This window comes from Nothoprocta perdicaria, unplaced genomic scaffold (assembly GCF_003342845.1).
Source record: "Nothoprocta perdicaria isolate Ctin4 unplaced genomic scaffold, notPer1 scaffold_179, whole genome shotgun sequence".
NCBI classification, from domain to species: domain Eukaryota; kingdom Metazoa; phylum Chordata; class Aves; order Tinamiformes; family Tinamidae; genus Nothoprocta; species Nothoprocta perdicaria.
In genome coordinates, this window is record NW_020454971.1 from 649,915 (window position 1) to 677,242 (window position 27,328).

The 27,328-nt window shown below is 39.9% G+C and overlaps 1 long non-coding RNA gene across 2 annotated transcripts in view; it reads left to right on the top strand.

Moving 5' to 3' along the window:
• Window positions 1-24,257, top strand: part of LOC112944922 — a 41,896-nt gene extending 17,639 nt beyond the window's left edge. Inside the window, exons 3-4 of one of the 2 annotated variants that reach the window (XR_003248872.1) lie at window positions 17,831-17,858; window positions 23,482-24,257. This is a non-coding gene — a long non-coding RNA (uncharacterized LOC112944922). The remainder of the gene's footprint in view (window positions 1-17,830; window positions 17,859-23,481) is intronic. The other variant, XR_003248871.1, reaches the window with a different exon arrangement.
• The last annotated feature ends 3,071 nt before the right edge of the window (window positions 24,258-27,328 follow it).

Genomic DNA, 27,328 nt, shown 5'->3' on the forward strand with positions numbered 1-27,328 from the left:
TGCCAAAAGCCATTTTCCAACCAAGAAACTTTGAACCAAGCTTCCCACTGCCCAGTATCCTACCATCTTTCTTCCCAGAAAGCCTTAATGTGAGCGCTCTCAGAAACCCTGTTGTTCTGAGCCTGCCTTTGTGCTTTATCTCCAAACCCTCCCTTATAGTGCTGTACTACGGATGTTTGTTACCCTTCTTAAACTGAAGGGCTTCTTGTTCTTTTATTTGCACTGTCATATGGTGGCACATTTTATTTGCACTGTCACTGGTGGCCAAGAAGGCCAACGGGATCCTGGGGCGCATTAAGAAAAGCGTCTCCAGCAGGTCGAGGGAAGTGATCATYCCCCTCTACTCAGCCCTGGTGAGGCCACATCTGGAGTACTGCGTCCAGTTCTGGGCTCCCCAGTACAAGAGGGATGTGGAGCTGCTGGAGAGAGTCCAGCGCAGGGCTACSAGGATGATCAGGGGCCTGGAACATCTGCCCTRTGAGCAAASGCTGAGRGAGCTGGGCCTGTTCAGCCTGGAGAAGAGGAGGCTGAGGGGGGACCTGATCAGCGTGTATAAATACCTCAAGGGAGGCAGTGAGGAGGAGGGGGGCGGCCTCTTTTCAGTGGTGGGCAGGGATAGGACTAGAGGAAATGGCTTCAAACTGAAGCATCGGAAGTTCCACAGGAACTTAAGGAAGCATTTCTTCTCTGTGAGGGTGACAAAGCACTGGAACAGGCTGCCCAGAGAGGTTGTGGAGTCTCCTTCTTTGGAGATCTTTAAAACCCACTTGGATGCAGCCCTGTGCCACGTGCTCTAGGTGACCCTGCGTGAGCAGGGGGGTTGGACTCGATGACCTCTGAGGTCCCTTCCAACCTTCGGCATTCTATGATTCTATATGTGTATTTAAATTGCCGCAGAGTTAAGGTCTTCGTAGCTGTCCCTTCCTCCCTGCTGCCAGGTGGGCACTCTGTGCTGCAGAGGAGCACACCTAACACACCTAATGATACTAAAGCATCCTCTACTTGCTAATTTCTGCCTATTACGTCTACGATAACGATACAATTTTAAGGTTACGAGGCAGAACAAAGAATATCTGAGGAAAATGAATTTCTGATTCCCCAAAGCAATGTTATAGGGAAGTGAAGCCCTTTGCACTTGATATTTCAGCAGTTTTAGATCCTCTGTAAACTGGCCTCTATGTGAAGCACTGCCTGCAGRTGGCTTTTGTAACCTTAGTGCTTTGCTTCTGGGCAAATGGGCAAATATTGCTTGGGTTCTGAAGGCTTCAGAGTTGTGTTGAGGAGTCTTACGCTTGTTTCTTAGTGTTGTATCCATTTTTCAGGTGAAAGATGGATTTTCTCAACTTCTTTATTTGTTAGTAGCATGGCTAGTCTGTTGTGGACTTCAAATGCAATTGATTTAATTCCAGATCACTTGGTCCACCGGAAATTTGAATCTAGAGCTCTGACATCCTAGCATCCTAAGTACCAAGGTACAGATTTCCAGGGAGTGTTCTTTGTCTCCCCTGAGAAGAGTTCACTGGAAACAGTTTGTGAAATATTTCAAGTCTGTGAAATTTTATCTAATCACAATGCTCTTGCTGGTTATGCCCACTTTTGTGAGCATCTGACCAGTAGTTTTCAAGACAACGGGCAGCTTCAGCTCATGTTTGGCTTCTGAGGATGCTTGGGAATGCAGATTTCAGCAGAGGCAATATGTACTTTCTGTCATGCTACGTTTGCTAAGGAGTGGATCCCTTATCAGTCTAATCTGTGTATTTGTCCTTGTGAGGCTAACGACCTAGATATACTCACCAAATTAAAGATGCAAGAGAAAGCATGTTGCTTTAGTGTGCAAGACCTGTAGTGCTTCATAATATTGCTTTTGTATGTGCTACTTTGTGCATTGCTGCTTGAATCACCAAACTGAGTCAAAATAGCTGACCTAAGCTGTGTCCTAATCCCCGTCTTCATGGTTTGGGATCCAGTGCAACCATCTACTTAGCTCATCTGTTGGTTCAGGAGACTTGGATGTTTTCAGAAGATCAACTCCCCCACCAAGGTCTGACAGGTCTGCCTGTGTATGCGACGTCAGAACAGCTTTTGGGTGCGCTATCAAATCAGTCTCAGGTTGAATGCTGACTTGCACTTGTCTCAAAGTCCTCAAAGAAAATGTTTTGTGCCAAGAACTTACTGTTGGAGCCAAAGAAGAGTCAAAACTTAAATTTTATGTCGTAAATCTGAATTCCTTGCTTGCATGGGGATGTTGGTAGCAAGGTATGGGGTGGTATGGTAATGTATGGGCTTTGAGAGGCATGCAGGCTCTGCAGCCTCTGTGATGAGCACGTTCACCCCTGCTTGACTGAACCTGAGGGCTGTAAGAACAGAGTGAATTGTTAAACAGCCAAGAGAATAAAATATGCAATGTGGGAGATGGGGTACATGAAAGGTGGTGGAAGAGGCATCCAGATATTGTTGTGGAAACAGTAGAAGGGAGTTCTGGTGGGGAAGGTGTAGAGATGAGTGTGCATTGYCAGAAAGCCCATGATGCTCTGACTTTGTCACACCACTTACTTTTGCAAGTTGTACGTGGGATAGTACATGAACAGTAATTTATTAGTGTAGAATAAAGCCATTCCCACCCGGTGGAATTACCAGATGACAGATAAGTAGCTAATGCAATGGGCAGTGGAAAGCTAAGCTCACTCGCTAAGCAGGGGCTCAGCATGAGGCTGCATAGCTCAGTTTGCAGTGGGAATCAGGCATGCAGTGTGTGTAGAGATACTGTATCTGCCAAGACCAGATTTGGGACCAAATCCTGGGACTGGTACCAGTACTCTGGTGTCAAGACATGGACACACCTGGATTTTTAATGGCAGCTCATGAGCAAGTCCCTGGGTTTAAGCCTTGTTGGAGATATGAGCATCTGCAGCGTGAGCATCCAGGACCAAGAGGAGACCCTCCTTCATGACTGGCCAAATATTCTTTAAGACCAAGTGAAGCCAAGCCATGGCTTTGCATAATCCTTTCATTAGGCAGTATTGCAGCCACAATATTAAGTGATGGTTCTCAGATTTTCATGATTTGAGGCACTCTGTATTTTTCTTTCCATCCTTTTTGAAATGGTAAGTAATTGCTCATTATTCTGTATACAGGGCTACAAAACAGGCAGTGGACTTTGGCAGAAGTATTTGGGCACTTGGAGATTAGCATCCYGGTGAGGTTTTTCAGAAGCAACTAAATGCAGTATCTAGTAGGTCATTTTGATGTGTAAAAGTATATTAAAACAATTTTTTAAGATGCTTTTACAAATTAGGCATTTTAATTATGTCTAAATAGCATAAAACATTTCTGTGCAGTGTTATTGGAACTCACGCCACATGAACTCTCCTTGCTACCAGAACCAACATAGCTTAAGGAGATGCTGTAGTACCGTGTCTGTGCTACCCTTGGCTCAGGATGGCTTATTCAGAGCTAGCTCCACCAAATATTCAGGTTTGATGCGAATGCAGATGCTCTAAATTATGTATGTGTGTGCACGTGCATGTATATATGCGTATGTATTAGCTGTGTGTGTGTATATATACACACAATATACAATTGCTATGATTAGATACAGTGAATTGGCACCCAAAGGAAGAAAACTCTATTTGTTTAAAAGTGCCTGTGATGAACGTAGTTGTAGTATTTCAGAAGCCTACGTACGGCGTGCTGAAAATAGGCTCTTTGCCAAGTGGGAATTGAAACGCATATATGTATTACTTTATTTGCCTTGGAAGAAATTAATTTTCAGCCAGAAGCAGATATGATTATTTAATATTTATCTTCAGCTGCAGGACGATGAATCCATTATTTTATATATTTATTTTGTTATTTTATATGTACTCTTCATGCAGATTTTCCTATAGGAGGTGCTGATATACTCATGTGTARTACGTCAAGGTTATTGAGTCTCTAGTTGTATGTTTCTACAGCTAGAGCTGGCTGGTGCTCACCAGCAGAAACATGATTTTCCTTGTGATCAGAAGCKTGCCAGGGTTTATCCTGAGCCTGTGCGTGAGTCTGTGGAGTGCAGGAATAAGTGGGAAGTGATTCTTTTCCCTTGTTGCTTTTAATGGTATTAATGCTGTAGGAGGTTTTAATTCACAGTATTAAAATTAAGCAAAGAAAATTGTATGAGGCTGTATGTCCAAGTTGACTGAGTTAGTGCAAGTGAGTGGTCTAGAGTGTGTGAAGCTGCAGTGCTGCAGAGTACCCTGTAAGATACCAGTGGAGCATCACTCTGCACTGTCACCAAACGTCACTATGACCACAGCAAGAGATGCAAAAGTGTCATTTCCTGGACCACATTATGTAATAAATCATGGCCATGATTTATTACATGTTTGATATATTGTAACTTCTTGGACAAAAGTTAGGTTMGCTTACATCTACTGTCACTTAAACCTCTTTAAAGAACTTATTTTGCCCCAAAGACTTAATCATTCCGCAGCACTGTGGCCTTGTGGCTGCTAACTGAAGTTACTGTAGGAACGGTCAGCGATCCTCCTGATAACAGGAGCTGTAAAAAATGTTACATAACTGAGATTTTAATGCTTTTTGAATTTCAAGCCAAACCGATTAACTAAAATCTGTAGGGTTAGGGAAGAAGCTTTAGTGTAGAAAGAGAGTAACAGTTCAGAATTGTGTGCRTTTATTCAGACACATAGCACAATTAAATTTAACACCAACAGTTATGCTAACAAGAAAATTTCAGGGTTATTTCTTAAACCTGCCATGGCCCACTCTCATAAAACATATTCTGAAGTAGCACAGGTTATTTAAACTGTGATACCAGAACAAAACCTGTTCACAGCAAAGTTGGTAGTACTACAATTGCAATACTGTCAAAAATGGAGTTTTTTTTTATGGTTAAATTGCTTGGATATTGTGCTGTGAAGGGAGTTTGGCAAATGCATCCTCTGGAGGAATTACTAGAAAACATAATGGAAGCTCATGGAGTGTTTCTCCTAGTTTCTGCTAGGAGTGAATTTGAAATATAAAGAGGAAGATGTGTGGGAGACTCTTGAATTTAGCACACTGGTGCTTAGCTAAAGAGGAGGAAGATGTAATGCTTTAAATTCAGCGTAAATTCTAGCTTTTCCCAGCACAAAGCAAAGATAAGACCAGGTTGTTGTGCGGCGAGGGAGGGACTCGCATGCTCTGAGAGTTCATTCTCTGCTTTCAAGACTGTGATTTGGAAGGAAATTTTCATTTTTCTTAAACCTGAAGGATTAACTTCATCTTCCAGTTTTTGTAYGTTCATCCAGCATAAAAGCTTTCATGGTTTTCCCTGGGTCATGAAGTAATTTGCACTTGGTGCATCTCAGTTCTGAACCCAGGGCTTTTTACGTACTGGAAACAGCAGCGTAACGAGCAACCGTGGCTAAAGTTTGAAAGAATTAACATGGGATTTTGGGGAGGAGGGTTTTTGCAGATCCTCTGCTCAGGAAGTTGTAGAACACTAGATTCTATTATGGATATTACCTTCATTTCCTGCTGGATTCCATGGGATTGAGTCTTGCCCATTAGGGAATTCTCTTTCAGTTGTCTGAGCTGTTGCCTGAAAGTTGTCTCAAGTCAGTGACATCTTTCCAAGGCAAAATGGGATGCTGTTTCCTGCTGGACTGTTGTGCCTGCTCCAGGCAAGCTGCAGAAATGAATTGCTTCTCCAGGTTGTCTGGCATCCTTGTGCCCACAGGGATACTGAGCCACCTCYGAAGCTGTTGCCTTTGCTCTTCAGYTTATGTAACTCTCATAATTGTGTACACTAAATTTCTTTATCCATTTATAAAGAAGCAAAATAAAATAAAAATTAAGCCCTGATTAATACTTTGAAATAGGGAGCTCTTTGATAATCTACTCATTTTGTTATTCCTGATAGGTTTATAGTTTTTAAAAAATTGAGTGGATTTATTCAAGTTTGAGATCTTGCCRAGAAAAGTGTTTTGTTTTTTTAATGGACCAATATTGCATCAAGAGCGAGTGTGCTGTTAATGTTGCAGGTCAGGGAAAAATCTTCATTTSATGGTAAAACTGTGTTAGTGCTCAAAATAAAAGCCACTTTCAATATTGCATGTTTCATATTTACTTTTTAAAGACATTTTTGTTGAAATTTCAGGAGTTTCACTAAAAGCATAATGACTGGGGTAGTGCTTACAAAATAGTAACTGCTACATGATCATTTTCCCGAAATTAAATATTGGGAAGTAAGGAGGTGACTAGTACATTGTTTTCTGCTTTTCTTGAGGTGTTTCAAGAGGCTTTCTGATGTCAATAAGTATGTAGAGCATCTCTGACAGTTGCTGCTTTTTATGTTGCAGTGTAACATCCTGAGAGAAGGAATTTTACAGGGAGATGCTACATGGTTGATTCATATATGTGTTTTTGCAGCTATTTGGTTATTTYGAACTCAAAACAATCTTCCCATCACTCTGACACTGATCAGAATCCTAAAAAAAGAGTAGGCTTGCTACTTAATATTGTCATTCTGATGAAACAAGCCCTGAGAAGGGAGAGGAGTGTCATTTGAGTGCACTTTTTGAGGAAAGAAGCAAGAATTTATAAATAATATGAAGAAAAATCGTCCAAAAATAATTTAAAAAAAAGACGAGGAAATGATAAAGGAAGAGAAACTATTTGGTTGACATCTTTATTCCACTATCACAGTCAATGTATTTTGACTAAGGCTGTGGAGAGATTTTTTTTTAAGTGTTTTAGCCAAATGAATAAATTCTGTATGATTGGCATGAAATTTTTTTTCCTTTTTAGTGCTGACATGGAAAGACAATGAAAAAATTGCATTTAAAAACAACTGAAATGTTTTGTTCTACCCAAAATAAAATCATTAGTTTAATTCTCTGATCATTTCTTCTAGTTGAACTAGGACATTTTCTGAAAGAAACTTCAAGTATTTCATTATCTCCAAAACAAAAAGTCTAGCCAAAAGTATTATAAAAAGTGTGAATGATTAAAATTAAATTCACTTCAAGTTGCGATGGAATTCTTATGTACCTCCAAGAGCCTTAATTTTGAGTAAATTCTCTACACTCACTGTGGTTGTGTGAATTTAGTCATTTCCAGTGAAACAATTGGAAATAATGTATTCTTTCTGACAGTTTTATAAATGTTAAATACTTGGGGCTTTGGCCTTTTAAAAAAGGTGGTCAAAAGCAGTGCTTAGCCCAGTTTAATGGAAGATCCTGAACATAGGAACAGGTTTCCATATCARATTCCCACTGAAATGTTGCAAGTGTAGAGGGTGAAAAATACCTAAGGGCAGTGTCTGGCAGGATTTAGCTTTTCTGTATTGTATATTTTGAGACTGAGCATTAAGGTGAGGTGCAAGCTTAGGCTTCCAGGCATCCTCAGTATCCAGTCACTGGCATCTTGCTGCACCTCAAGTCCTTATCCTTCTCGGTAAAACCCCTAAATCAAATAAAGCGGCTCTTTGCACTGACTACAGGTGGTAACAAGGCTGTGCATACATTTATGGGCAGCATTTATGTAACAGAGCAAGGAGTGACAACAGTCAGCAAGTGACTCATCATTGGCAATGCTCAGAATTATGCTGCCTCTGATAATGATGGATATTAATGTACAAGGATGGATTAATTGTTCYACTCCTGCATTCCTGTAAAAGCAAGTGACCTGCATGCAGTCACTGTGTCTAGTAGTTGCAATTAATTTGTCTATTTACCAAACCCTCTGTTTGGAAGCTCTTGTGGTATCCTTGCTGTTACACCTGAACTGTCCTCCCATGCCTACTGCCAGAGTTTGGCTACCTGTGATGATAACCTGCTGACGGAGGGTCTTAGCCAACAGGAACTATGGAGTTCACTGCTACATCAACTGCCAGATAAGGGTTTCACAGCCCTAAAAATCAGCAAAGTGTTCTGCCAGAAGTATTTAACATCTCTATATTCATTCCTCTAGTGTAGACGTTGATCAGACTGTGGCTTGGAACACTTACCAGRCGACATTTCCAAGACTTGACTGCTKGAATTTCTTGTAGCGCATTCCTCCTCTCTCCTGAAACTTGGGCCATGTTACAGTAGGATGAAATAAGAAGCAATTTTGCTTTTACTTGCTGTTGTTCAAGACATTTGCAATGTAGTTATTCTGATGGTGGCTCCTCCCTGGTGGTCTCTTCTCTCCTTAAAAAGTGTATTTTCCTGCCCCTTTTGGGGCGTTGTGCAGTGTTGTGGGCCAAGAGATCAAAAGGAGGGAGAAAGGAAGCATTAAGATTAAGTAGATTAATAGTCCATAGTTCTACCTACAATAATGGAGTCAGACCAATCTTTTCCACTGTCAGTTTTATTTTTCTGTGGGACAAAAATAAGAGGATGCTTAATTTATCTGTGGGACAGTTGAATGTATAATGTTTTGGGGATTTATGCAGTACAGCATAACACAATAGAAACTCCTTAGTATGCAGTACAGCTTGGTTCATTGTAATTATGTCTGCAATAAAAAAAATCAGTGATATCCCTTTGTTAAACTGCATGTGTGAAAAAATGAAAGTGTGTGTGTGTATATGTATTTTTTACCCCTAGAAAGTGGAAAATTTCAACTTTTGCAACTTGTTCGTAAATTGTCACCCTCTTGTATTTTTGTTTTGATTTATGATTTATGGCCTCGCAAGCAGGGAAATGTTGTTTCCTTGCCATGTGTGCACTAAGTTAGTGTATGAGGCTATAGTTTCTTCCTTAATCACTCTACAGGAATTTTGAATGCTACGGAAAAGCTTAAAGTGGAGATAGTGATAAGAAAAAAAGTAGTGGTGGGTTTTTTTTCCTGAGAGAGTAAAATAGAAACCAAAGTGTCTCAGAGGTGCTGGTCACCAGCTGCTCTTTGGGGTGCTGCAAAGGGAAGGCACCAGGACCAGGTGCTGGGTCTGCCCTTGATGCTGTAGTGTAGCAGCACTTGTTTTGCCTGACCCGACAGAGCTGATTTAGCTTTCTTGAGTTTTTACAGTTATTTTACAAGCTTTATTCTATTTTGGCATTGGCAATTTTGTTGTATTTTTTCTTTATCCTTCTGAATTACATGGTTTCTTCCATGGAAGCGAGTTAATGAACACATGCCGAGGCTCATTTTTGCCTTAATATCTTAACTGCTATGCAAGTAATCGCTCAATACCTAGAAAGCCAAAAACTGCACTCAATTTTGAGGTGCTTGATTTTTTAGGCATTGCAGCCTGGCTCGGGCGAACTTGACCGAGGCCCCGTAAAAGCAGAAGCAGCCTTGGGAGAAGTGTGTATTATTGTATAAAATTTACTGCAAAGAGGAGTGATATGAATAGGAAATGTATACAGTAGCTTGCTCGCAGGTCTTCTCTGGGCTCCTAAATGTTAACTGGGTAGTAATGTAAGTTATTACACTCATTAAATTAGGCCACAAACAAGTCAACAATGATTCAGCAAAATGGTTTTGTTTGTATAGCGTGAGGACGCCTGATAGATACCCAGTCAAACATTTATGGCTAAATGGATGAAGATTTTAACATTACAGCCTAATAAAAACCCCATACTGTGTGATTAAATAAGAGGGAAAGCAGTAAAAAAGAGAAAGCGTAATGACGGTAACATGTAGGTCAGTTACAATTTAATTGTCATTGCACTTCATTGCTAACATATCAATTCTCTGCTGCTTAGCTGAGCAGAAAACAACAACTTAACATGTACAGCGGGCCCGCGGACCGCTCGTCGAGCCCCCCTTGCATCACCTGCCTTTGACTACTTCCTTAGCAGCCGCGTGAAGCCTTCCTGCTTTAATAGGATAATCTTGCTGGAAGCTCCCGCTGGTTGTGTCCTCCCCGTGCTCAATGCATCAGTGATCAGTAAATTTACTCGGCGCTCTCCGTAGATGCTGAAATTAGGTTGTTTGCATTGCAACTTGCAGCGCTCCTGCAACAAGAAACACCTGCTTGCGGATTTATATTGTTTTATTTAATGGCTTAAAGTAAAGATGGCTTTACAGTGGCAATGCCCTGATGTACTGTAGTGGAAGAGCACAAGGGCTGATCGTTTTTCTTACTTATCCCATTTATACTATAGCTCTTTGCCATACAAGGCATGGCTTCATTAACGTTAATTGCAGCTTTAGAAACACSGTGGAAGTATTTATTCCTGCCAACTTTTCCACCAGTTTATATTTTCAGTGCTACCAAGTAAAGCTACTTGGACAGAAGATCTCCATATTTTTTAAATTATTATTATTATCTTTTAATCTGGATAATTCAGAGAGATCTCAAAGGGACATTGTCTTTGGYACCTTTTGAAAATGTTAGCTCTAAAGAATTGTCTGCCTTGCACCCAGGCTCATCCATAGTAAAGACTTAACACAGTATGTAACCGAACTATTAATACAGGTGCCTAAGGTGATATCTYTTATCCACCTCTGCAGAGCCTATTTTATATGAAGCTCCTATTTATAAATAAATAAAACAAGCAACAGCTAGAGAATTACAGGAGAGAGGCTGGAAAAAATACCTGCTCCAAAGCCTGCGTTTTCCCACAGAATTATTGCAGAGCAAATCACTAAAAGGCATTGAATCCAAAAACTTTTTTTTCCTTTCTCCCCTCAAAGTTAACAGGGAACTCTTCTGATAAATGTGGACAGGCTGTCTAGCCCAGAGAGCCACTGCTTTCTTCGCTGTGTAAGGGGTGGTTGAACAYGATGCCTTTGTGGTAGAACAGGGGAACTGGGGGGCACTGGAGATGCTGCAAGGAAATGGATATGCCTCTGAATATGAAATATAGTTAACACTGAGTCATCCCAGGCCTACGTGCTCAGATTTTAAGCCCTGTGCCTCTTTGCTGATTCTTCAGAGTTCATACAAATTCTGAYTTCAAGGTGGATCAAAACATCTCCACAGATGGGTATCGTTGGACTTCAGGCTCTCAGGGCAATGTTAGTATGAAGGTGCTGGCAGCAGGATAAAGTGTTGTGTCCTGAGCTCATATTCACTGCAAACCTTCTGAACTTTTCTTATTCACTTTAGAATAATGGAACTTGAAAAATAAAGTTGGTAGACTGAGGGGTATTAATTTGATGTCAGAATAAGGAACGTGTGCATTCCTGTACTGCAGTGAAGTTGAAAAATCTTTTTTTCTGTTGTTTCATGTCTAAAACTTAAGAAGCATGATATATTCCACATAATCACGGAGTTTTGAAAATTGTGGCAGTTTCTACCCAGTTTCAGACCACTAGCCTCTCAGGTTTTGTTTTTTAACATGGAGAAAAAGGGGTAGGATTCTTGTTGTCCTCTCTGGCTCTGGTGGAAATGGAAACCAGTCTTTGCTGATGATACGTAGCCTAAGTGCTAAGATGAAGAGTGAAAGAGTGGAGGGAAACATATGGCTCTTATTGCACCACATTTCCTTCCTTGATGATTAAGAACCACCAAGCAGTGAATTTCTTGTGCGCCTCTGGATCAGGACTCTCAGAAAGGGATTTTTTCCAGACGTTGTAGGGCTTCTGTGCAAGCCCAAGAAACTACAGCGAGACTCTTGTGCACTTGAGTTTTCTCACTTGTCCTTTGCCGCAAGTTTATTGGATTACATCTCATCCTTTTAGTAGTGCTGTAGAGCTGAACGTGGCGTTGAAATAGCACTTCTGGCCTGTCTACTTTATCCAGCTTGGCTAGCAGGAGTAAGAAAGCTCCTGAGAGGTCAGGCTTTGGTGGCAATAATATGAGTGTTTGGTGCTCTTGGTGGTGTGGCCGGTTTGTAGTGAAATGTGTGTTTCCATGGCTTCACCAGATGAGCTAGCTGTGCTCTGATTGCAGTTTGGGAACACTCAAACTAGGAAATGAGCCTTAATTAAAATAATTTAGGATTCAATGATTTGCTATCTTTGTATTTTGTAATTTTTTTGTTGTTCTCAGCAACAGGTAGTTTCAAAATTGCATATTTAATGTGTTTATTTTCGCATATGGAAGATTTCATTCAGTATGCAGTAGTTCATATGGCACAACTCTAACGCTTCCCTACCTCCAAATATAGATATAAGAAGCCATGGACAAATATAGGCACTTACATCTGAATACTAAATACATTTTCTGAAGAACAGGCAGTATCTTTCTGGTTTTTGTTTTTATWTTAAAATAAAAAAGGCAGGCTTTTCCTAAAGAAAATCTCTCAAGTATTTTGCAGTTACAGAAGCTAAGAGTACAGAAATATCTATTTGGGCCATTAATACAGAGGTATCGCTGTAGTTTTCCGTCATTGTTGTCCTAAGTATTTTATCTGCTTGAACCTATCTAGGAATGTTACCTGAATAAGGTCTGAATTTTGGAAATGAATAGAGATTAAGAGTGCAGGTTCAGGGCTTATTTCAGAAATCCTAAGAGTCAGTGGACGTCTTTCCACTAAGTTAAAAGGCTATTAAATCAGCTTATGTTCCAGGAAGACATGACTGAAAGAGAGACCATAGTAAGAAATTGGTACTGCGGATATTTTCCTACCTCTTACGTGTTGCTTGTTTGAGTAGATGCAAGTTGACAGCTTCTTGTYGGGCTTCTAAACTATTAATTTCTCTGGGCCATCCTTTAGCAGCACCAGGTTTCTGCAGGATGGGAAACAGTGCATCCAACACCCTTTGTGCACCAACCTGTTATAGTCRTTGTCCTTGGCCCCTTGGAAGCCCTGGGATTGGGATCGGTTCCTCTGGACACGTCGTCTCCCCCCAAAAGAGGGTTATGGTCCCTTTGCACTAGCCTGTAAGAGCAGGATCAGCTTTCATTGGTAATAGGCCTCTCCCTGTGAAATAATTTAATAGCAAGTGTGCTCCTCCGAGCACCTGAGAACTCCAGGAGGTTTTCTGCCTTCCAGCAGCTGAATGTCTCCTATAGCTCCCCACGGTGCCATACGTCTCCGCAATCCACACCCTCTCGCAGCATGGCCAGCACCTAATAGGCACCATAGAGCCCCATTGAAATGGCATGTATTAGCAGCTTTAGAGCAAACGGCTCGCAAAAATCAGCCCAGATAAAATACCCAGATGTTTATGGTCAAAAGGTGCATTGGGAGCCAGTGAGGCAGCAAAGGCCTATTTTGAGTGTGTGTTTCAAGGCTTAACAAGATTAACATGTGTATGTGCGAGTCTGTAAGGGACCAATTGAATATGGTTCTTTCTGTACTTTTTTTTTGGGGGGGGGGGGGGGCTTGTTAAAAGATGAATTTTGATTTCTTTTTAGTAATGCAAAACATGCAGTTTGGGCTCTGCTTTGCTATGCTGCCAGTTGCATCTGATAAGGGATTAGATGTTAGAAGACAGGTAGGTTTGGTTTTCTTCTGGGGACACACCACCACTACGACACAACTGTGCTATAAATACAGCAGTTAAGAAACTAGAGAAAATAAACAGCCTAAAACTGGTCAGTCTCAACAGTGCTGCTCTAGTGATCAGATGCAAGGCTACTACCTAGTTATCCGGTGACTGCGGATAAGGATCCAAACAAAATTCAGCAACAGCAAAAGAGTYTTTGCAAATGTTCCCCTGAGCCTTCATTACTAGGAGAGTACTTGGCCATCACTGGGCCTTTACAGATGAAAGTAAGGGAGACACATGTAGTTTGCTAGAAAACACCTGAAGATGTTTTCTTCATCTTCTATGGTGATGTGGCAAGCTCTGCTTTCTCAGAAGCCCTCTACTCATTCTGATCACCARTTAGCACCTAGAAAGGTTTTATTCCTTTCACAAGTTGGGTTTAATCTTTCTCCTCCAGGGGAAAAAGGAGTAGCCCAACATTTTGTCTTTGGGGGCAGTGAAGGGCAAGGTGTGTGCAAGTCAAGGCATCTTCTTGGATAAGAAGGCTCATCCTAATGTTTGGGGGTTTTTTAGGTTGGTGACTTGGATTCCTGAGGTAAAATCCAATTTAATAAATTTCCAAGCAGCTCACACTGATTTTATTTTATTTTTTTCCTACTCTTCGTAATGTTAACTCTGCAATACGGGAGTGTCCAACATGGTGAAAAACACTTTTATATCCAGCATCATAGAGCACTGTATCAGTGATGGACTGTGTATGGTGGACTGTGTATGGGTGCGTTTTCCTTGTGGTACCTTGTGCTTTTTCTGAGGAGAGAGGTGGGTCCTGCATTTACCACCTGGTTCGCAAGGAAGGCACGCGCTTCCCTAGCAGTCATGGTTGGTAGTGCTCCCTATCTTTTTGACATAATTTTAGGTGGCTTATTAGGCTTATGATTGATGACAGACAAAAGAGGATATACAGCTACTCGCTGACATTCATGCTTGCCTTTTAAATATCATACTGTATGGTTTCAGATCTCGATTTTACACTCAAGTGCTCTAAGCCCCACATCAGCACATCTCTTCCTCCGCCAAATTAATGTATTCTTTTAAATGCACTAATATTTCAGTTTTTTTTAAAAAAACAAATCCTACGTGAGTTGCCCTTTTCTCCCTTTGCATTGCTTGCTTCTCAGTAAAACATTAATGAACCTCTCTGCTAAAACTAAATTGTAAATATTCTCCTTGCTATTATGCTGGACCCCAGCTCTTTCGTTATTTTTTTCCTCCTTATTAAATTATGTTTACCTGAATACATCAGGTTCATTTCACCTAGGCAGGATGTCCCATTAAGCATGACAAGTAGAAGGTTGTGAGATTAATGCCCTTCTTGAGCCTGAATTAGTGTGTCAGCATCTTTTCAGACCTGGGCCCGCAGAACATAGGAAGCGAGCCATAATGGACCTTAGCCTTTAACTGAACTGCTCTAATATTATTCCTATAACAAGACTACTTTTAAAGAGGCTCATTATTGGCTTCATTAGATATGTTACTTGCATCAGTGGCTGTAGTTACTCGTATAATATGGAAGAGGTTAACATAGCGTATTTTTTATGTATTATATGGCATATAGCTTGAAGTAGCCAAAAGGTTTATGGCGATGTAATTGGTAGTTAGTGTGAAATTTGTAAGACAAATAGACAATACCTAGGGTAACCCCTATAATCCTCTCCTTTCAGTTTTTTACAGCCACCAAAGGGCCTCATTAAAACAGCAGTCAGCACCTTAGTGAAAAGATACAGTGCTTAYAGTGCCCAAATGTGACAGAAAATCTGCATTTTGTAAATCTGACACCTTTGATAGATTATACAGTGTGAAGCCATTGCTTCTAAGCATTATGATAACGCTTAAGGTTCTCTTCTGAATCCAACCGTGCTATATTCACTGCTTATAACAATGTGAAAAAGAGCTGGTTGAATAAAATAAAGCATATGAAATGGAGAAGAGCCTTTTTTTTCCCTTTTGATACAAAGCTCATCTCATGCAATGGGACTAACAGCTACAGTTGGTATTCCCAGCTCTGCTTGTACTTTGTGTCTGTGCTTGGGTGTGTATAAATATTGGCAAAATAACTGCTTAATATAGAAATGCAAAAAGAAACCCCGACTACATTAAATARTTTGTATGGCAGTTGTAAGGAAAAACTGTGTACACCAGTGATTATATTAATGTTGCTTTTTTCCATTAAATTTTGTTTTAAAGGCCGAATTATGGTGTTGGTAAAGCTCGAGTAAATGCAAATGGATTGAAAGACATTAATGAATTTCCTCTTTACTCAATCTCAAGTAAAACTGAAGTAATAGACAGGTAATGGACTTAAATGGACAGGTGTAAATAAAGGGCAAACCTGGTCTTTTGAGTTTGTGCTTTCAGTTTGTTTATAACAATAACAAAACAAAAATGAATGGTTTAATATCGATTGAGCTCTGGCAACTGTATGAAAGCTCTGGATAAAYAAGTTATCAGCTGTAGTTAGATATTTTAGTTACTGAAAAATACATTTGGTAGAGAGAGCAGTTTGAACCTGAGCTAACATGAGTTGTCTTGGTTGATTCGTTGCAAACTATTTGCTCTGATTGCAAAAGGCAACTGCAAACAGCCAGAGGTCCAAAGTAATAATTATTCTCATCCCTGCCATTTGAGAGCAGGGCTTGAGCATTCAAAAGAGCAAAAATTTTAAAAACTTGCCAAAAATAAAATGAAAACTATTACTTAACTCCCATTGCCTTTTCAGTAGGGGAGGATTTTTTTCTTTTGCTCAGGGGAATGAAATGTAGGTTATAATGTTTACTTGGGTTCCAAACGTGACACTGTTTACTTCATCTAGTAATTGAAAGATTTCCTTTCAAATTAGAGCTGAGATAGACAAAGAGGGGAGTCAAAATCATATTCATTTCTGTGGCAAAAATAATGTGTGTATGTGTGTATATATACATATATGTATTGCATTGATAATTCTGGGCAAGCTATTCGATCTTAGTCCTTAGGTCACTTCTAAAAATGCTCTATTCTGTGTGGCTAAAATAGGAAGCAAAACAAGAAAAGAGGCGGAAAATAAATATGTGAACCCCCTTTTATTCTTCTTTTATGTCCAGTCTGCTTCCTGCCTATGGTTAATCTTCCATACAGAGGTGCAGAATCGGTCTCTGTGGATATCAAGGACTAAGTAACATTGCTTAAGTACTCAGAGATTCAATGAAGTTTCATTTTTATTCCTCTTGAAAAAATAAAAAGCTGCTGAAGAAGCAAACGTAAAGTTTAAAAAAGTACGAGTCATCCATAGATGCATTTGATTCCAGTAGCAAAATAGGAATTAAATGGCATTACCCTGGGGTTTAATTTGCTGTCATAATTATGCTATTACATAACCTGGGACACTTTAACCTTTCTTCATAAGTACCTAGACTTTTAAAACCATCCATATCCAAAGTATCAATTATTTATTAAAACTATATCAGAAGCATTGAACAATTTTCTGATGTCCTCTTAAAAAAGGAAAAACAATTCTTTCTAGTTCAGTATGTTATGTTGACTCATTGTTTTTCTCCTTCAATAGTGTAATTCAGAAGGAGCATCTTTTTACTTAATTGCTCTTCTCCATACTGATTTTCATAATTCCAAAAAAAAACCCCATAAAAACTGTGCTAAAAAATGAGCTAAAAAGCGGAGAGGAAGGAATTCTCTCTTCTATTACTAATTTGGATGAACTTTTTATATCTTTTGTTGAGAAACCCATTCTAATGCAATGGGTCACCTGAAGCATCAGCATCTCCTCCCATGTACTTCCCTTGTTTGCACGTAGGCTGGAAAGGATTTTATTATTTCTCCCCAACAATGAAGTTGAGAAAATCCCTACGGAGCCACTAGATCTTCTCCCAGTCCTTTTGGGTAGGTTAGATTTAGGAATAATTATTTTTATTTTTTTCCCCCTGAGCATTGTATGGAATTGAGGTAGGATGGGTAGAGGTCCCCACTGACCTCGGCCGCCCAACTGAGCGGTGCCTGYGCCACCTTTTTCAGCCAGGGAAATTCTCTTTGAATTGCTATAATTATAATAGTCACAGTGATGGTTATTTAAAAACTACCAAAATTGTGCATACCAGGGAATGCTTGGGAATTGTGGTCGCTGGTCAGGACTAAGAAGCAGRAATATGCATGTGTTTCTCGGAGGGCTGTATTCTATTTAATCTTCCACAAGGATTCTGTGAGGAGCGCATAACAGTAAATTATCTCTGTCCATGCATACCAGAAGTGATTTTAATTGCAAACAGCAAAATATGGGTTTGCTTAGGTGTAGATAATATTGAAATCTGGACCAGTGACAAACCTTTCAAATTAACTTTTTACCAAAGTCTTGTTTTTGATCAATACAATTGCTTGTGCTGCAAAACGAGCATTTATGAGTATCATGTCTGGGTTTTTTAATTCAGTGGATTATTCACATCTGTTAGGTGAGAATTACAGAATGCTGAAATAATGTATTCTTGTGTTTTAGATCTATCACTGCCAAGGGCTACTGAATAGTAAGTATCAACATCTGTGTTACTTCTTCTTTGAGTTTTCTGATTAAATATGTCTAAACATTTCAGCTGCTATTGGAAATAAAAATAAAAGTAGTTTCGAGCCACAGTTTGATGTGGGATTTCGCTGCAACACATTACCAGCAAACATTAGTTAAGGGATTGTATGTGCAATTAGCCCTAAATAGCATTAACCCGGTGTTGTGATTTGTATTATTGAAAGGACATTAGGCACTGGAATCTGTAAATAATGGAGTAAATATAAATAAAGGTACCTGTATTTTGACAGTGATGTTCCACCTCTGGTTCCCTGCATACACAAAAATCATTCAAATGCCTTTTCTTTCTCTGACAAAAATATTCATTAAAAACATTTCACTGTGCTGCCTTTTAATATAGYGCGGGCATTCAACCTGCGCAGGAAGCTTCCTGGAACCACACAAATACTGTGTAATTATCTCGTGGCTCCCTGCTGGCTGCTGCATATTCCAAGCACAAAGTGAGCAGCACATTTCTAGAGCCTGACTTCTGTCTTCATTGTCCCTGCTCGGAATATGAAGCTCCACTTCATTATAGCAGACCTGATCAAACTTGATAGATTTAGCCATTATTCTTGACTGTGTCAACTTTCTACAGCTTTTTTTTTTTTTCCTTTTTCCTTTTTTTCTTTTTTTCTCGGGCTCTTTTGTTTTGCCACCCAGGGAATGCATCTTATTTCTAGGCGCGCGCTCTCTCCGTCTCTGCCTCTCTCTCCTCCTTCTCCCCCCGCCCCAGCAAACGGAGGTTTCAGCAAATAATGCTGCTTGTGCATCATGTGATGCAGGGAAAATAAGGCTTGCAATTTTTTCTCAATTGTCCTTTATAGTTTTTATTGACTATTTCTTCTTTTTTTTTCCAGTTTGTTTCTATAAAAAAAAATTATACCGCAATATTGACATACAGTACAGAAAGGCTTTGGAAATCCTGATTTTCTGCTAGTGGTACAATAAATATAGCATTGTGGGGAATTTTTGCCTGTTTTATGACAACTTTCAAGTAGCACTTCAGAGTTCATCTTTTCCAGGATGATTCTGAAAAATGTATCTTATCAAATTTTATAAATCATTACTCTGCTTATTTAACCTAGAGAAAACRTACTGCCCCATTTTCTTTGCAAAAGGCGTTAGATGATTCTTTGGGCAAATACAGATGTTAATACAACTGGTTTACCATAACAGATTGCTTTGTAGTTTTTGAGAGTTGCTATGCAACAATAGAGGAGTGTAATGTCGCTCCAACAGATTTTCAAAGTGCAGGGTAAAATACAGATCATTTTCTGTAGCTGTTATAACACAGAAGCCTAAAATTGTCACTGAAAGAATTAACCAATTTGCGAGAAATTTGCTACCAAATTTGTAAGACTTGCAGGGTCAACTCATCTTCACTGTTGTTAATGAACATGATGAACACGATGATGAAGCTTTTCAGGCTTTAAATTTAATCTATAGCTTTTGTTGTATGGGACTGTATACAGACATAGTAAAAATGTGGAGCAACCACTTTATTTTTGTCTGTCAAGTAGCAGTTTTGAATTGTTGAAACTTTAGAGAGATTAGGTTTCTTTTTGTTTTCTTTTAGTTGCMGATTGAAAGGTAGAGGTTGTCTCTTAATTTCCAAGAAGTTTCCTGAAAGGTTCTTATTGAGCTATAATATTTAACAGGATTTAAATTCTTTTAGAAATGGGTATGACTTAAATTCAGTGTTAAGCTTTTTTTTTAATTAAAATCACATTTTTTGTTTTCAGTGTGGCATTTCCCGTCTCACCAAAAGCTCCCTGGCATCTTAAAATGTAAATTGCAGAGCAGCAACACAAAGGATAAAGAGAAGATTTTTTTTCTTTTTTTTTTTTTTTTTTTACCAAAAGCTCCCTGGCATCTTAAAATGTAAATTGCAGAGCAGCAACACAAAGGATAAAGAGAAGATTTTTTTTCTTTTTTTTTTTTTTTTTTGAAGGCAATCACAGTGATCACTTAATTCAGTCCCTGCGTATCCACTTGGCATAAGGTAATTAGAGTGCCACGCTGCCGCAAAGACAGAAAGCTCCGGGTACCATTCCGCCTCACCCGGGCGATAATACATGATTAGAAGTCAGTGACAGATCACAACTGCCGAGTGACCCGCCAAGGTCTTCTCAAGGGCACGCCGCGTAATTAGCATGCGCGGGGCTGCCGGCGGAGCCGCGCTTTTGTTCCCGCACAAGCAAATTAGCCCTGGCAACGAGGTCCACCCTGCCTGACCTGGGCCGGATTGATTTGTTTGTTTGTTGGGTGTGTGGTTTTTTTTTTTTTTTTTCCCCATAAAGGGGGGGAAAAATAAAAATAAAATCGGAAGAGGTGCTGCAGGCGCTGGATATCGGTTGGGGAGGCGTTTTGAGCCCGGGGGATGCGCTGAGAGACACGGCGGCAGCGCGAGCGTCGCGCGGTGCCCCGGCGYGCCTGCCCGCGCCTAGCGGGGAGGGGGCGGCCGTTCCCTTCGTTAGGATAATTAGCACGATTATCTTGATTCGCTCGGTTTCTGCGTGCTTTCCCCCAGGCCGGTGTGTTTTGCTCGCTGCCCCGGTGCCCCTCGCGCGCTGCTTGCGGTGGGCKCCGCGTGCTGATCCGGGGACGCGCTGAACCCAGGGCCTTGGCTTCATTCCATGGAAAACTTGTTCTTGTTTGCATGTTGGAGGTGTTCTCCAGGTTAACAAAGAGCTGGAGCTTCCCTCTTCTTGCACAGTCCTTCTCCAAAGAAGCCAGGCCTGTCAACTTCGGCTTACTAGTAAAATTGTGCGTCATTGGCAGAAATCTCCTTTATTTTTTTTCCCCTGCCTCTTTGCTCTCTACCCAGGAATGCAGGTTTCAACTCATCTCCACACAGTATGTAGGAAAGGTATGGCAATCTTTAGGAAAAAGGAGAGGGCAGCCTGTATTTGCATTTGCTTCCATTAGCCTGCACAAATGTGGGCTCCGTWTCCCAACCTCTCCTGTGTGACTGGATGGAGAACGTTTCTAAGGAACTGGGCCTCTGCCACTGCTTCTGTYTCTTATTTACTTAGGTATTTTTGCTGGGTGAAGTGAACTTGGGATCAGGACTCGGAAATTTTAATTTAATGAATGTAAAGGTGAGGTTTTGTGTTTGAASCATGTTGATGTTGAAACATCAACAGAAGTAGCACTCAAATAGTTTTGTTTCAAGCGTTTGGTCCTTRTTGGATTTTGTTTGGTGTAGCAGTAGTGCTACAGAGCAGCTCTGTGCTCCTTGCCTGTTCGTTAATGTGTCATTATTGATGGATAAACAAAGCTTCCTTATTGACTTAGGGTTTGCAGATAAAATGCAAGAATTTATAAAGGAAGGGAGCTMAAATTAAACATCAGTCATTTGGGTCTTCCTTAAGAATTCTTTCCAATAATAATAATTTCATTTGTGGTACCTACCTAGGCTGGATCTGCTAAACGTGTCGGTGGAACTTTATACTTGTCTGGCCTAAAGCTTGTTTCTAAAGGTCTTGTTGCTTGTTCAAACACAGGGACATTTCCTTAAGAATTAACTGTGCCTAGAACCACATCAATATTCCATCTATCCATAAAAAAATATATAAAATTACTCTGAGAATCCAATCTGTTTCTGGATACATAGTCCATGTGATAACTTTTGCTTGTGTGGCCAAAATGATAATTTAACTCCAAAGAAGCCTTTATTGTAGCTCTTGAAAGAAATATGCATTTGTGAGTGTAGAACTACTCTTCCTAAAAGCCATTTATTTCCCCCAATTTTTAAAATATGTGTATGCTTGTATATGGATGAGTATCGGTGTGGGGATGTTTACCTTTCTGTGCATAAATAAAATGAAAAACTGTGTGTGTATTGCATGTGTAGCTGTGTGTATGTATAAACATATAATAATTCATATTCCCATAAGCTCTTGGTGGACATTCCAGCCTCAATCACTCAGCCCCCACCATGAAAGTCCCCTAACAAACAGGATTAAAATTCACTCCTTTCAACCATCCTAGGCATTTATTCCTTCCTTTTCATTGAGCTACATTTGTCTGATTTAACAAGATAAGATTTGAGTGCTGATGCAGCCCGTTGTTAATGCAGCAGCCGCATCCACCACACCATCGACACTGTGCATCAGAGGGATGCATAAATCAGGTATTCAAAAAAAATTAGATATGCAGCACACCAGTTTTATAGTCCCAGCCTCAGAAATTGAAATGGCCCAGATTAATGTATTATATCTTACACACTGTCCGAGTGAATCAACTTTAATATATTGAACAGATTCGCAGAACAAGACTTTGTTATCTAAGGAGCACTTGGAAGAAGGAATTGACCTGAGGATTTGATTTGGTTCAGGTAGTTCATGTTGTACAGCAGCATTTGAATAGTTTCACATAAAAATAAAATTTGTATTAGAAATATTTYACATCATTCTGGGCTTGTTCATACTGAGGCTTGGCAGTGGGGCAATATCACAGAAACAATGTCCAGCAAAAAGATGATTTTAACCTTTGATTCAGACCTGTCAAAACAATATAATGTAATTTTAATGTGAGCTGCTGTTTCATAGCAGAGCGCGTCTAYATACAGACTTTAACTAGTTTAGGTTTATACTGAGAATGAAAAGCCCATTGAATTTCATATATGATGGAAACATAACAATTTACACCAATCTGTTCACAGGGTGTATGTTCTGCTTGAAGCCACACAGTGAAATGATTTCTTCTGTATTCCCATAGCGGATCCTTTACCTGTCTAATCAAGGACAGATGAATATTAACGGGAGGGAGAGGCTGCCTTCCCCCTCCTTATATTTTGGATTTCCACTGCTGTTAGAGCAGGGTTGGGACYCTCATGCGCTTATTGAAAGCATGGAGAAAAAAAAAATATGGCCAAAGCCTCACTGAGGAAGGTGAAGCACAGCGGCAGTGCTGTGCTGAAGTGTGTTTAGAGGGGCATTTATTCAAATTCTTCCTTTCTCAGAGTTGCCTYATATAACAGATAAATTAAGAGTGATTTTGGTAGCTCCTCCTGGTAGTTGTTCCCTTCCATACAGGAAAGAAGTGGATCTTACAGGGGAAAGAGTCACTCTATGCTGCAGTATGAGGAGGAAATCAGGGGGGCTTGGTGCCCCCATTTCCACTGAGATCTAATCTTTGTGGGTGTAGCCGTTAGGGGAAATGCAGCTTACCACTTCTTCACGCTTTCAGTGATTAGAAAGTGCTTACACCTGTAATTGTGCTGTGTTAATTAGCATAGACGAAGAATTCCATATTCTGAGTGTCGGCCAGGTGCTCTAAAGGGCACTGGGCAGGTTTTTGAGGCATTTGTGCTCCTAGCAATGCAAACAGATGCTTAGTAATCTTTGAAAATACGTGGCTATCTAACTCTGCTTGAGATGAGTAGGAGTTAGGTGCTTTTGAGATATGCAGCGCCTTTAAAATATAGTGGCAGAGGGTTAGCAGGTTTCAAGCCTGCCATTTTAGAGCGTTTTATGTCAACCTATCTGCGTTGCTTACAAGATAAATGTCTAAACAAACCAGGGTGGGCTGTGGCTGATGCAGTTACATAATAACATGGACTATATAATCAATCTTGCTAGATCGTGCCGGCTCTGAAGTCCAAGCTTCGGATAAGGAGAGGAACATACCGTGGACTGACCCATTGGAAAGCAGTTGGCAGCGCAAGGAGAAGCCGAGTCTTGATTCTTCTTTTAAGCTGGTCTATGGATCACATTGATACAGGGGTGCTTGCAAGGAGAGGAGAAACTGGGGGAGTTTGTGTGAACTGTGTGAATTGAATCATTGGGGCTTCTCGGCAGCCCCTCTGGGCGCCGAGCAGGTCATGCAGCCCTAGCTTTGGTCTAAAGACCCAATCCAGCCTGCACTSCTCTCCCATTACATTGCTGTATTTAGTTTTCTTAGTAGATATTATAAATTCAAGAGTGGGAAAGATATTGGAATATATATGTATACATGTATGGAGATATATAAACGCATATACCTGTATATAGCTTGAATGTAGTGTAGCAACAACTTAGGGTAAGTTTGTAATCTTGTTCAACACATAGTTTCTCATTTCTATTCCCACCTCAGCCACTCTATGTGATTTATGGGTCATTTCTGCTTAGGTTTGGTCAAATTTCATCTATCCATAATGATATGAGTGAAGGAGAGATATTTTTATCAAATTAGCATTTATTGTGTGCTACCAAAAAGAATGACTGTTCAAAAAGAATGACTGTTTCAAGATAACCTGAGGGTCAAGTAGCCTTAAAAAGAAACTTTGATTTGTCAACAAATTCACCATCATCTTGTGTGTAAATAATCATGCGCAATTAACATCAAATACACACAGGAATCTAAAGTTAAAATGTTGTAATTCTTAAGATATGATTATATTTATACTTTGTTTTGGAAGAGCTGGCTCTTTTGCTCAATGTTTTACTCATTTGCATGTTGAGACTTTATGCCAAACATTCAAATTCATCAAAACATTTATACATGCTGTAAGATTCTTTTGGGGATTTGGAGAGGCTTTAACATGTACTGAAGTGCCTTGTTAACCTGAAGGCTGAATTGTCCTGGACTTGGTTATGCAAAGCTCTCTATCATAGTCATAGAATCCTTAAAGTTGGAAGGGACCTTTAGGGATCATCTAGTCCAACCCTGCTGCACACGCAGGGTCTATCCTACAAGTAGTAATTCTCATTAAGATATTTCTTCCTTTTGTTAATTCATACRTTATGTTTTTCCCTGAGAAAATCACAAGTCATTGATTTTTACAGAATTATAGTATGAACTTGTAAACCAGTATGAACTGAAATTTCAAATAGAATTCATGGCACTGTTTAACTATTCAAACAATTAGAAGAACATTTTAAAACCAAGTCACAGTTATTCCAATGCATTAAGTATAACTCTTTAATGTTGCAGAGTCTGTGTCTTCCATCTGTTCCATCAATTAAACCATACGTTGATCTATGAAGTTATTASCATCAGCCAAAGTTCCAAATAGATCTGTCTTGCCACCAAAGGAAATCCTACATTTAGCAGGAACAAGAGTGTAATTTCTGTTGCAGATGAGAGAGAAAAAAAGGGGGGAAAAAAAAAGCTCTTCATATTTCTAGAAACTTTTTTTATTACAAACTTGCATTTAGAGGCCAAGTGTTCTGTGCTCTAGAGAAAAGAAATAGGAAAGGGTGGGGCTAGTGCTTTACTCTTTGTGTTGTTCCAAGAATACCTTGATTTCTTTTTTTTTTTTTTTTTTTTAACTGATAAATATTCACTGGAGAAATAGTTGACCCAAGTGTCATTTGTTTAGCCTGAGTCAACTTTTTCTTGACTGTTTCCAGCTACTATCACCAAATGCAAGACTGAAATATAGAGACCAACTATTTACAGTACAGAAAGATTTTCCCAGTTAAGTGAGTCTTGGTAACTTAAAGGTGGACCTACCAAGTTACTCCTCGTAAGAGATGACAGTGGCAGAAATGTTACCTTCCTTTGGAAGAGTCTGAAGTTCCTCTGGTGGTAGATTCTTCTGTAGATCAGTGGGGAGCAAAACAGTATTTTATTGTAGTAGCCCAGTGTGACCTATGACTTTGTTCTGGTCAGCTATTTGGAAGTGTTTCAAGCTGCAGGTTAGATTTCTGACAGATTAATTCCATGTAGCTGAGGGGKTTCCTCCTCCTCCACTCCTGGAGTTCAGTTTGGAGGTGCTGGTGATTGTTCACCACGTAGTAGTCCACAAGGTTTATAAACCATACCCACCATGTGCTTTGTTCCTGCAGCTATCAAAGAGTAGTAAATGGGTAGTAAATGAATGAAAGAGGTGAATTATGCTCTTACAGATGTCTTTGGCTTAACTGATCGGCACCCCCTCTCCATGAAGATGTGGCTTCCACCTGCTTTCTGATTTAGTTATAGTTTGAGAGTGGTAGAATTAATGTACTTTAAGAAAAAGGTGAGTAAGAAGATCCATCAAACTGGAAAGGAAGAGTGCTCTTGGATGAAGCTAGATATGTTGATAGTTTGCCCTTGTCCATTTGGCTCTTTAGGACTCCATGAGTACAGACATGTCTGCTGAGTTTTGGAGATTATGAATAGTTACYACAGAATCATTCTGGCTGGAAAAGACCTTCAAGATCATTGAGGCCAAGCGTAAGCCCTTCAATACCTTTCCTGTCAAACCGTGTCYCTAGGTGCTTCATCTGCACGTGACGACAGACAGACCTGTAAGTCTGTAGGTAAGAGAGCAGTTACAGAGTCTTAGGTATTTCCTTTTGACAATAGGCTTGATCTCTTTATACTAGACTGAACTTTAACTGAATTACTTTTATCCAAGCACCTATTTCTTCCCAGGTCTGGGAAAGGGAGGGAATTGCTCTAAGACTAAGGAAAAGTGTACTGATGATAATATGGCAACTGTCCTTTTCACCGYTGTCAAACAGGATAGGTGACAAGGTTATCTTTGTTAGATCAGGAAGCAGAAATACCTTGACAAGAAAGCGCAGCCAGGGCTTTGAGAACTCCTCAACAGGAAGGAGCAGAAGCACTGCCCCATAGTCTTTTTCATGGTGTTCCAAGCAACTTGTCACCTTTTCTTATTAAAGGCCTTTCYAAGTGGAGGATGCAAGTCTCTCAGAATGAGCATGTCCTTTTTTATTGGCTACGTGTTTATGCTTCACACACAAAATTTCATAAAATTATTTTACAGCCACTTTTTCAAGCTACTCTTTTTTTTTCTTTTTTCAAGCCAGTCTGTGTCCTTCTTCCAGACTCTTTTATCAGACTGAGATTTTTTGTGCAACGTTAGTTCTTGCCCCCATTTCGATTTCAGATTCTTGAATTCTCTCTACTTCCTATTGGAAAACTCCCTCTTTCTCTTTTCTTGCTGAAATCCTCTCAAAAATGATAGCTTTCCTCAGATTTTTCTCCCAAAGCAAACTCACTGGCCAAGAGAGGACTCAGCTGCTGATCCAATCATCCTTTTACTGCAATGGCAATTATGGCAATTTACAACATCCTCAGTTTCCAGTGTGTTGCAACTTACTTGGGGGAAATAAGTCTTTGCATCCATTATTGCTGCAAATAATAATATTAGCRTCATTTCCTTGGCTTTCACTCCCTGGGATGATGCAGGGTTTCAATGGTTCTAATTACTTATGGGTCCTTTCAATATACAGCTATGTGGAAAGTATATGTAAACTCACAAGTAGATATGTTGTAAAATATAATGCTGTAAATAAATAACTCTTTCCTCTTGATAAAAAGAACAAAACAACAATCCTTCACAGAATCTATCAATTCACATTTTTGGATGTGAATCTAGTCTGCATTACCTTCCTTCCTCTCTTATATGAGAGGATAGTGGTCAGCAATTGGGAGAAAAATACTGAGTTTTTAAGAAGCTAGAATTCCTAGAATATTGCACAGTAGGACACCTGT